General features: G+C 39.7%; 1 non-coding gene across 1 annotated transcript; it reads right to left on the minus strand.

Annotated features, from left to right (window-relative positions):
• Positions 1–9,509: 9,509 nt before the first annotated feature.
• LOC122106953 lies at positions 9,510–9,671 on the minus strand. Its single transcript, XR_006147269.1, has one exon. It is a non-coding gene; the product is annotated as a U1 spliceosomal RNA (small nuclear RNA).
• Positions 9,672–9,994: the final 323 nt, after the last annotated feature.

Raw genomic sequence — 9,994 nt, forward strand, 5'->3', positions numbered from 1 at the left:
TCACTTAAGCCAGTCCTCCACTTTCAGCTTTTTTCTGGTTGATTGGAGATAAGAGTCTCTCCATTTGTCTGCCTGGTTAGCTTCAAACCAGAATCCTCAGATCTCAGCCTCCTGAGTAGCTAGGATTATAGTTGTGAGCCATTGGTGCCCAACTAACTCCATGTCTTTTCCTTAGGTTTCGGGGTGCTATTATCTTCAGATTGCAACGAAAATAAAATCAAAGAACTGAATTTACTTCTGAGAAGGTAGAATATGTTGTCATTCATACATATCAGAAGGATAAGTTCACTAGTGGTGATCATAGTTTATGATATTTTGGAAAGGGAACCTTGATTGAGGGTCGAGCTTTGCACTCTGCTGAGTTTCCTTGCCAGAGAATTGACTTGGTAATTAGCACTTTGTGAGGTCTTTATTTTATTTTATTTTTTTGGCCAGTCATGGACCTGAACTCTGGGCCTGGGTGCTGTCCCTTAGCTCTTCAGCTCAAGGCGAGCGTTCTACCGCTTAAGCCACAGCAGCACTTCCGGCTTTTTCTGTTTATGTGGTGCTCAGGAATCGAACCCAGGGCCTCATGCATGCACTCTACCACTGAGCCACCTTCCCAGACCAAGTTCTTTATTTTCTTGAAGGTATGTGATTACACTTTTTTTTTTTTTTGGTCGGTTGTGGGGCTTGAACGCTGGCCTTGGGCACTGTTCCTGCGCTCTTCAGCTCAAGGTGAGCTCTCTGCGTGAGCCACAGTGCCACTTCCAGTTTTCTGGTGGGGGAAGAGGGGTGGGGGTCTGTCGGGGGTGGGGGTTTGGGTAATTGGAGATGGGAGTCTCACGGACTTTCCTGCCTGGGCTGGCTTTGAACCTCGATCCTTAGCTCTCAGCCTCCTGAGTAGCTAGGATTACAGGCGTGAGCCACCAGCGCCCGGCTTTGTGATTACACTTTTTTTTTTTTTTTTTAGAATAATCATTGTGGTTGTCCTTCCAACATCCATTATACCGTTTCTGACTAGCGACTAAAATTTCACTCAGTTATCCGTATCTTCTTCAGGAACCATGTCCTTTAGAGAGTCATGATTGGTTTTTTGTTATCTTGGCATAATAATTAATAGCATGTACTTAAAAGCATCTTGGTTTGGACAACAAATAAGTCACACCTAATTTGTAGGGATGTCAACTCTACTTTTCACTGTATGAATGAAGCAAGTCATATAATTCAAGTCTTTGCTAGTTCCATAAAATCATTAATTGTCAAACATGTTGAGAAGGAGAGCAAATGTGATCCAATGAAATGGAAGGACATGTTTGCTAGAGACTCACAGAAAGGAGATTCCTGGCTTCTCTTAGATAGCTTTGAATTAACTCTCTCTCTTCTGCGGAAAAAACAAATAGTAGGCAGTGCTGGGCATTGCTGAGCAGCTATTTGAAACAGGAAAGTGGAATCCAAGTGAAAGATGAAGCTGACACAGTAGAAAGCAGTGTCCATCAGGATAAGGTAGGTTGTGCTGAAGTAAGAAGCAACCCTACATGTTCATGCCCAGAAACGTGTTTATCCCTCTTCCTAGCTTGTCAGTGAGTGCCGCCAAGGTTCCTCTGTTCCGTTCAGTGGCTTAATGAGCTGGGGTTGATGAGGCTGTCATCCAAATCTTCACATTCCAATGTCTAAAGCGGTGATGTCCCAGAGAGATATGATAAGGGCCTGATATGTCACTTTCCTTTCTTTGTTCATCATTGTTATCACCAACTCTGAAGATGGTGCTGTTTGCTAAGATTTCTTTGTTGGCTTTTCCCCTATATTTTAAATTAGTGTCTATTTAATGCATATAGTAAAATGTATCCTTTTGAATGTACAGAAAGTGATGTTTTTGTTTTGTTTGTTTTTTTTTTAGACAAAGTCTTGCTATGTTGCCCAATTCCCATAATCCTCTTGTATGTCAAGTAGCTGGGCTTGCAGGCCTAAGTCACCACAGTCAGCTAGTTTGTGAGTTTTGACAAATACATCTTGAAGTATAACTGCCACTAGAGTCAAGATTTAGAACAGCCTGTCACCACTCACAATTAACCCTTGTAACTACTCTTTGTAACTAAGCCCTCACCCTACCCCCAATTGGTGGAAACTACCATTTCCTGATCCTGTATTTTTGTGCTTCAAGGATGTTACATAAATGGAATCAGAATGTGTAATTTAAAAAAAATATTATTTCTGGGGGCTGGGATGGTGGCTCAGTGGTAGAGTGCTTGCCTTGCATGCCTGAGGCCCTGGGTTTGATTCCTCAGCACCACATAAGCAAAAAAAAAAGCCGGAAGTGGTGCTGTGGCTCAAGTGGTAGAGTGCTAGCCCTGAGCTGAAGAGCTGAGGGACAGCCCCCAGGCCCAGAGTTCAGGCCCCAGGACCGGACCCAAAAAAAAAAATTATTTCCTCTTCCTCTCCTCCATTCCCCTTCCAAGTTGTACAGATCGTTTCCAACATAGTGTCTTGTATTGCTGTTACATAGGTTCCCCTTTTGTCCTTTGTCTCACCATTTTGTTGTTTCTCTTTACTAATTCAGAATATATAGTTGTTTTTTTAATTGTGAAAATATCTTACAGAGGGGTTACAATTACATGAGCAAGGTTACGAGTACATTTCTTATCAAGCATTGTTGCCTCCTTTGTTTCCCCTTCCCATCCCTTCCCATCTTTCCCCCTCCCATGTTCCCCCCCCCCCCCCAGAATATGTAGCTTTTTTTGAGTCTAGCTTCTGGAATATAATGCCTTTGAGATTCTCCCATGCCATGATATGAATCCATGGTCTATTCTTTTTATTACTCAGTAGTACTCAATTGTATGGGAAAAAAATACAGTTAGTTTATTCATTTCCCAGTTGAGATACGTTTGGGTGGTTTTCAGTTTTTGATGACTAATACAGGCTTTTCCATTGAATATATGCAGGTTTTCATTTCTCTTGGGTAATTTCTCTTAGCAACCCCCTTAAGAAAGGGTGGCTAAACCATATAAGTTTGTATTTAACTCTATAGGAAACTGTTAAGTTGTTTTCCAAAGAGACTATCATATTACACAGACATTTACAATGCATCTCACTCTGGCTTCCTATTATTAGAGGGTTTTAAAAATCATTCTCATAGGTGTTTGGTAAATGCATAGATTAACCTAGTTTTCTAGTAAATACCTTTTACTTTAAAATGTAAAGAGGGCTGGGTAATGTGGCTCATGTCTATAATCCTAGCTATTTGGGAGATTGAGATAGGTAGATCACAGTACAAAGCCAGCCCTGCAAAAAGTCAGTCAGATCCTACTTGTAAGACCAAGCTAGGAGTAGTGACCATCTCTATAGTCCAAGGTAGGAAAATTGTCCTCTGAGAAACTCTGTGAGAAAAATTACCAAACCATAAAGGATTGAAATGTGTTTCCAGTGGCAGCATACTTGCCTTGTAAGCCTGGGCCTCTGAGTTCAAATCCCACACCACAAGAAAAGAAAAGAAAGAAATGAAAATAAAATTACTGGACACTGGTGGCTCATACCTGTAATTTCCACTTCTCAGAAGGCTGAGATTTGAAAGTTTGTAGTTTAAGGCCAGAAAGGGCAGAAAAATTTACTAGACTTCATTTCCAGACTGGCAAGAAGTAGAATTAGAAGCCTGGATCAAGTGGTAGAGCACTAGCCTAGCAAGCATGAGTTCAAACCTTGGCATTACAAAAACAAACAAGCAAGCAAACAAACAAATAAAGTGGAAAGAAGAAAAATTAATTTTATTCTATTTTACTTTATAATTTTTTTAATTTTATTTATTTTTAAATAACTTTTTTATTGCGAAAATACTGTACATTTCTTATCAAGCACTGTTGCCTTCTCCTTTGTTTTTCCCCTACCATCTCTGCCCTCCCATCTCCAGGACTACATCCCCCCCCAAACTCTGTCCCCACCAAAGTTGTAAAGTTCGTTTTTCCACATAGCATCTTGTACATCTCATTGTTGCAATGGATCCAGATAATAATTATTTTTGTGTGTTGATACTGAGGCTTGAATTCAGGGCCTGAGCACTGTCCTTTAGCTTTTTTGCTCAATGCTGGCATAATACCACTTGAGCCACAGCCCCACTTACAGCTTTTTGGTGGTTAATTAGAAATAAGAGTATTATGGGCTTTCTTGCCAGGATTGGTGTTGAACTTTGATCCTCAGATCTCAGCCTCCTGAATAGCTAGGATTACAGGCATAAGCCACTGGTGCCTAGCCCAAAATTAAACTTAATCTATATTCTTTAATATAATACAATGCATTATTTTAATGTGCAACTAGTATAAAAAGATAAGGAGACACTTTACATTACTTTTTTTGTACTGAGGTTTTAGAATCAGGCGTCTACATTACATCTATAGCTCATCTCAATTTGGACTGACCATCTTTCAAGAGCTCAATAGCCACGTATGGATGATTGAACAGGTCAGGTCTGGATTTTGTTACAAGGTGCCACCTAATTGCTGGTGGACTGGCAAAAATGTGATACCCTGTGTACCCAGGAAGCTAAGCATTAGAAATGCCTGTCTCAAAGGCAGGATGAAAAGAAAGGAAGGATTTGGGCTTCTTCTGATTATTATTTTTAATATATATTTTTACTGTAAAGATACTGTACAGAGGGGGTTACAGTTACATGAGTAAGGTAATGAGTACATTTCCTATCGAGCATTGTTATCCCCTCCTTTGTTTTCCCCCTACCATCTCTTCCCTCCCAACCTCCCCAACTCCTCCCTCCCCTACCGTCACAAGTTGTAAAGTTCATTTTCAACATAGTGTCTTGTACATCTCATTGTTACAATGGGTCAACCTGTATCCTTGTTTCAGCATTTTGTTATTTCCCTTCCCCTCTCCAAATTAGAAAAATGTATATACAAGATGCAGGACACAGGAATCAAATACAGTGAAAACAGGAGTTATACCATGGGGGAAGAACATACAAAAGAAACAAAAAAAAATCACATAGTACATTATAAGTACATTAAAAACAACAGGAACAAAGATAAAAAACTCTTGTGTCCCTGTCTTGGGGTTCATTTCACTTAACATCAGCTTATCTGGTCATATGCACATAGCTTTTGAGCTTTGCTGCTTGTCTGGTAAGATTACCTAGATGTGCTGCAAATAAGGGAAACCATGGGACCAATGTTTCTTTGGGCCTGACTTACTTTACTTAATATAATTTTTTCCAAGTCTTTCCATTTCTTAACAAATGGGGCAATGTCATTCTTTCTGATGGAGACATAGAATTCCATTGTGTATATATACCACATTTTCTTGATCCATTCATCTACTGAGGGGCATCTGGGTTGGTTCCATATCTTAGCTATGGTGAATAATTCTGTGATAAATATAGTTGTGCTGTTACCTTTAGTGTGGTCTTGTTTGTGATCATTTGGGTAAATGCCCAAAAGTGAGATTGCTGGGTAATGGGAGAGCTCTATGTGGAGTCTTTTGAGGAACCTCCATGCTGCTTTCCAAAGTGATTGAACAAGTTTACACTCCCAACAAAAATGCAGTAAGGTTCCCTTCTGTCCACATACCCTCCAGCATCTGTTGTTATTAGAGTTCTTGATTCTAGTCATTCTAACTGGAGTGAGGTGGTATCTCAATGTTGTTTTGATTTGCATTTCTTTTATGGCTAGAGAGTTTGAGTATTTCTTCATGTGTCTATTGGCCATCTTTCTTTCCTCTTCAGAGAAATTTCTCTTTAAGTCCTTAGTCTTTTATTGGGCAGTTGTTTCTTTGAGGATTTGTTGTTGGGGGATTTAATTTTTTGAGTTCCAAGTATATTTTAGATACGAGACCCTTGTCTGTTGTATGGCTAGTGAAGATCTTCTCCCAATCTGTGGACTTTCTACTGATCTTGCTAGCTACGTCCTTTGCCATGCAGAAGCTCTGCAGTTTCATGCAATCCCATTTGTCCAACCTTTCTTTGATTTGTTGTGTTTCTAGGTCTTTATTAAGAAAATTTCTGCCTGTGCCAACAAGACCTAGGGTTTCTCCTATTCCTTCCTGTAATGTTTTCAGGGTGTCTGCTTTGACTGTGAAGTCTTTGATCCATTTGGAGTTGATTCTGGAGCAGGGTGATATATAAGGATCTAGCTTTAGTCTTCTACAGGTGTTAAACCAGTTTTGCCAGCACCATTTACTAAACAGGCTATCTTCCATTCTTTTTTTTTTTAAGCTCCCTTATCGAAGCTTAGGTGACTGTAGGTTTGTGGGTTCATTTCTGGGTTTTCAGTTCTATTCCATTGGTCCTCAAGTCTGTTCTTGTGCCAGTATCACACTGTTTTGATTACTATGGCTTTGTAGTAGAGTTCCAAGTTTGGAATTGTTATTCCTCCAGCACTGTTTTTTTCTGCTAAGGATTATTTTTGCTATTCAGGGTCTTTTATTGTTCCGTATGAATTTTTGGATTGCCTCTTCTATTTCCTTGAAGAAAGAAGTTGAGAGATTGATAGGTATTGCATTGAATTTGTAGATAGCCTTGGGAAGTATTGTTATTTTCATGATGTTAATCCTTCCAATCTGGGAGCATGGGAGGTTTTCCACTTCTTTAGTTCTGCTTGAATTTCTTTTTTCAGATTTTTATAGTTTTCATCATAAAGGTCCTTCACTTCTTTAGTTAACTCCTAGGTATTTTATTTTTTGTGGGGCTATTACCAAAGGAGTTGCTTTCCTGATTTCAGCCACGCTCTTCTCGTTATTGGCATACAGAAAAGCCATTGCATTTTTTTTTTTATTCTGATTAAGTGACTACATAAATTTCACAAATTTCATAGTCTTGTGAGATAGGGATACTTCGTTAAAGTCACAAACACATTCTAACATTCATGGGGCAAATTGTCTTTATTGTGGTCTATAAAGTTTGTGAATTCTATGAGCTTTGACAATACAGCTATTTCTTCCACATTGGATGATATGTACATTTCTTTCCTTTTGCTTAGTGTCAGCTGTTCCCTCCTTCCCTATCATTCCCTCCCTCCCAACATGCCCTTGAGTTGCTTAGTTCATTTTGGTCAGTGTCCAGTGCAGCTGATGGGTCCCACTGCTGCATGTTTTCCTGTTTCCCTATTTCTGTGTCCTCCTAGTTTCCCTCAGATGAGCACATATATACCACATATGTGGTCAGCAGCATGGAGTCATTTAGTAATGATTTGACCAGATGAGCGCACGTCCTTTGTTCCTCAAGTCTTGTTTACTTTGTTGTATCTCTTTATGTTTTGGATTTAACATCCACATATCAGGGAGACCATGTGTCCTTTGTCTCTTTACTATTGGCTTACGTCACTCAACATGATTTTTTCTAGTTCCATCCATTTCCCTGTGAATGCCATTATTTTTTCCTTTCTAATGGCTGCATAATATTCCATTGTATATACATACCACAATTTTTGGATCCATTCATCTGTAGTGGGGCATCTGAGTTGTTTCCATTTCTTGGCTATTGTTAACAGTGCCACAATGAACATGGAGGTGCATGTGTACTTGTATCCTGGATTTCAGGATCGATGTCTAGGAGTGGTATGACTGGGTCATAAGGGAGGTCAATATTTAGCTTTCTGAGGACCCTCCAGACTGCTTTCCAACGTGATTGTATTAGTGTACATTCCCACCAGCAATGCAGTAGAGTTCCTCTTTCTCTGCATCCCCTTCAGCATTTGTTGTTGGCTGAAATTAGGATGCGGGCCATTCTGACTGGGGTAAGGTGGTATCTCAGGGTTGTTTTAATTTGCATCTCCTTTACAACCAGGGATGGTGAACATTTCTTAATGTGTTTGCCATTTTTATCTCTTCTGAGAAGTGTCTCTTAAGTTCCCTTGCCCATTTAGTAATGGGTTTGTTAGGGAATAGTTTCTTGAGTTCCCTGTATATACTGGATATTAGGCCTTGTCTGATATATTGCTGGTAAATATTTCTTCCCAATTAGTTGGCTGTCTTTCTAGCTTGGTTGCTATGTCTTTAGCTGTGCAGAAACTTTTTATTTTAACATGGTCCCATTTGTCCAGTCTCTCTCCAATTTGTTGTGACCTTGGGACTCTGTTCAGAAAGTTCCTGCCTGTGCCTATAAGTTCAAATGTCTCTCCTACTCTGTCCTGCAGTAGTTTCAGAGCATCAGGTTCGATGTTAAGGTCTTTAATCCATTTTGAGTTGATGTTAGTGCATGGTGACAAGCTGGGGTCCACTTTTAGTTTTCTGCATGTGGCACCCAGTTTTCCCAGCACTAGTAGCTGAAGAGGCTGTGCTTCTTCCACTGTATGTCTTTGGCTCCTTTGTCAATTATCAGCTGGCTGTAAGCATGTGGTTTTATTTCTGGATCTTTTAATCTATTCCATTGGTCTTTGGGTCTGTTTTTGGACCAGTACCAAGCTGTCTTTGTTATCATGGATCTATAGTAGAGTTTGAAGTCTGGCATTGAGATCCTTCCCGTGTTGTCTTTTTTCCTAGAATTGTTTTAAGCCATTGATTTTTGAGGGTTAATTTTATACCCTGCTACTTTGCCAAAGTTTCGGATCAGCTCAAGTAACTTGGGAATAGTGTCCACAGGGTTCTTTAAATACAAGATCATGTCATCTGCAAAGAGGGAGAGTTTTACTTCATCTGTCCCTATTTGGATCCTCTGTATGTTTGCATCTTGTTTTATTGCTCTAGCTAGGCATTACTGATTATTATTAAACTACTAAATTAAAACAAATATGAAAGTCTTCTACAGTAGAAGTTTCTAGTTATAACTGATAGGGATGCCACATGTAGTTAAGCCAGTTAAATTGGCTTCTTCTTTTACTTGAAAAAAATCCCTCAAATACAATTTTACATTGAAGAAGTAAATTTATGCTCAATATAGAAAAGTGAAAAAATACAGATGAGCTAAAAAGAGAAATGGAAACTCACTTGGAATCTCAGGTAATATTTTGGTGCATACCCCTCATGATATGTGTGTATGAATTTGTGCATATGGATGTGTGATAATATTTGTGTATAAGCAAAAACATGGGAACTGGTACATGCTGATTTGTGACCACTACATTCTCCAACAAACAGACGGCTAAGGTCTCCTCCTCTTCCTCCTCCTCCTTCTCTTTCACCTCCTCTACCTCCTCTTCTTCCTCCTCCTCCTCCTCTTCCTCTTCCTCCTTCTCTTCTACCTCCTCCTCCTCCTCCTTCTCTTCTACCTCCTCCTCCTCCTGCTGCTCTCCCTTCTCCTCCTTCTTCCTGGCTATTGAACCCAATACCTCATGCATGATGCTCCATACCATTTGAACCCTATTATCTTTAACTAGTTGTCCAAATGGGTTTCAATTCCACCTGCCAATTTATGAGCATCACATGCCTTCATTGGTGGTATTTCTGTTTTTGAGATAGGGTCTTGCTTTTCCAGTTGCTATGATTTCACCTGTGCACCATCATTCCTGGCTACCTTTTCTCTTTTCATTAGCTTCAATTACTTATGTGTATGCATGTGTGTGTTGTGGGGGGTATGGGAGCTGGCAACTATTTTTTTTCAGGGGAGAGCACAAACCCAGTCCCCCACTACCACAAATAATGTAGTCAAGTTTCCCACATTTGGGAAATCACAGGGGTCAGCACATTTGGAGTGCAATAAATAAGCCTCAACTGGGAAAACCATCTTCATGATCATGGTATCTCTCCTGCCAGGTAAGTATTTGGCCAGTATTTTTAATTGTTGTAAAATACAGATTGAGCATTACTTAACTGAAAACCTTGAGGCCAGAAGTGTTTTGAATTCATGGTTCCTCCAGATTTGGGGATATTTTCATATGCATAATATCTCATTATGCATTATATCTTGGTGATAGAACTGAAGCTTAACATAGAATTCATTCATGTTTCATATACAGCTTCTACATGTAGCCTAAAGATAACTTTATGCATAGTGGTATGCCTACATTTTGTATGAGGTCAGGTATGCAATTTCCTGTGTGTGGCCTCATATTGTCACTCAAAACTTGCAGAGTTTGGAGCATAT

This window comes from Dipodomys spectabilis, unplaced genomic scaffold (assembly GCF_019054845.1).
Source record: "Dipodomys spectabilis isolate Male_0828 unplaced genomic scaffold, ASM1905484v1 ptg000043l, whole genome shotgun sequence".
Classification (NCBI taxonomy): domain Eukaryota; kingdom Metazoa; phylum Chordata; class Mammalia; order Rodentia; family Heteromyidae; genus Dipodomys; species Dipodomys spectabilis.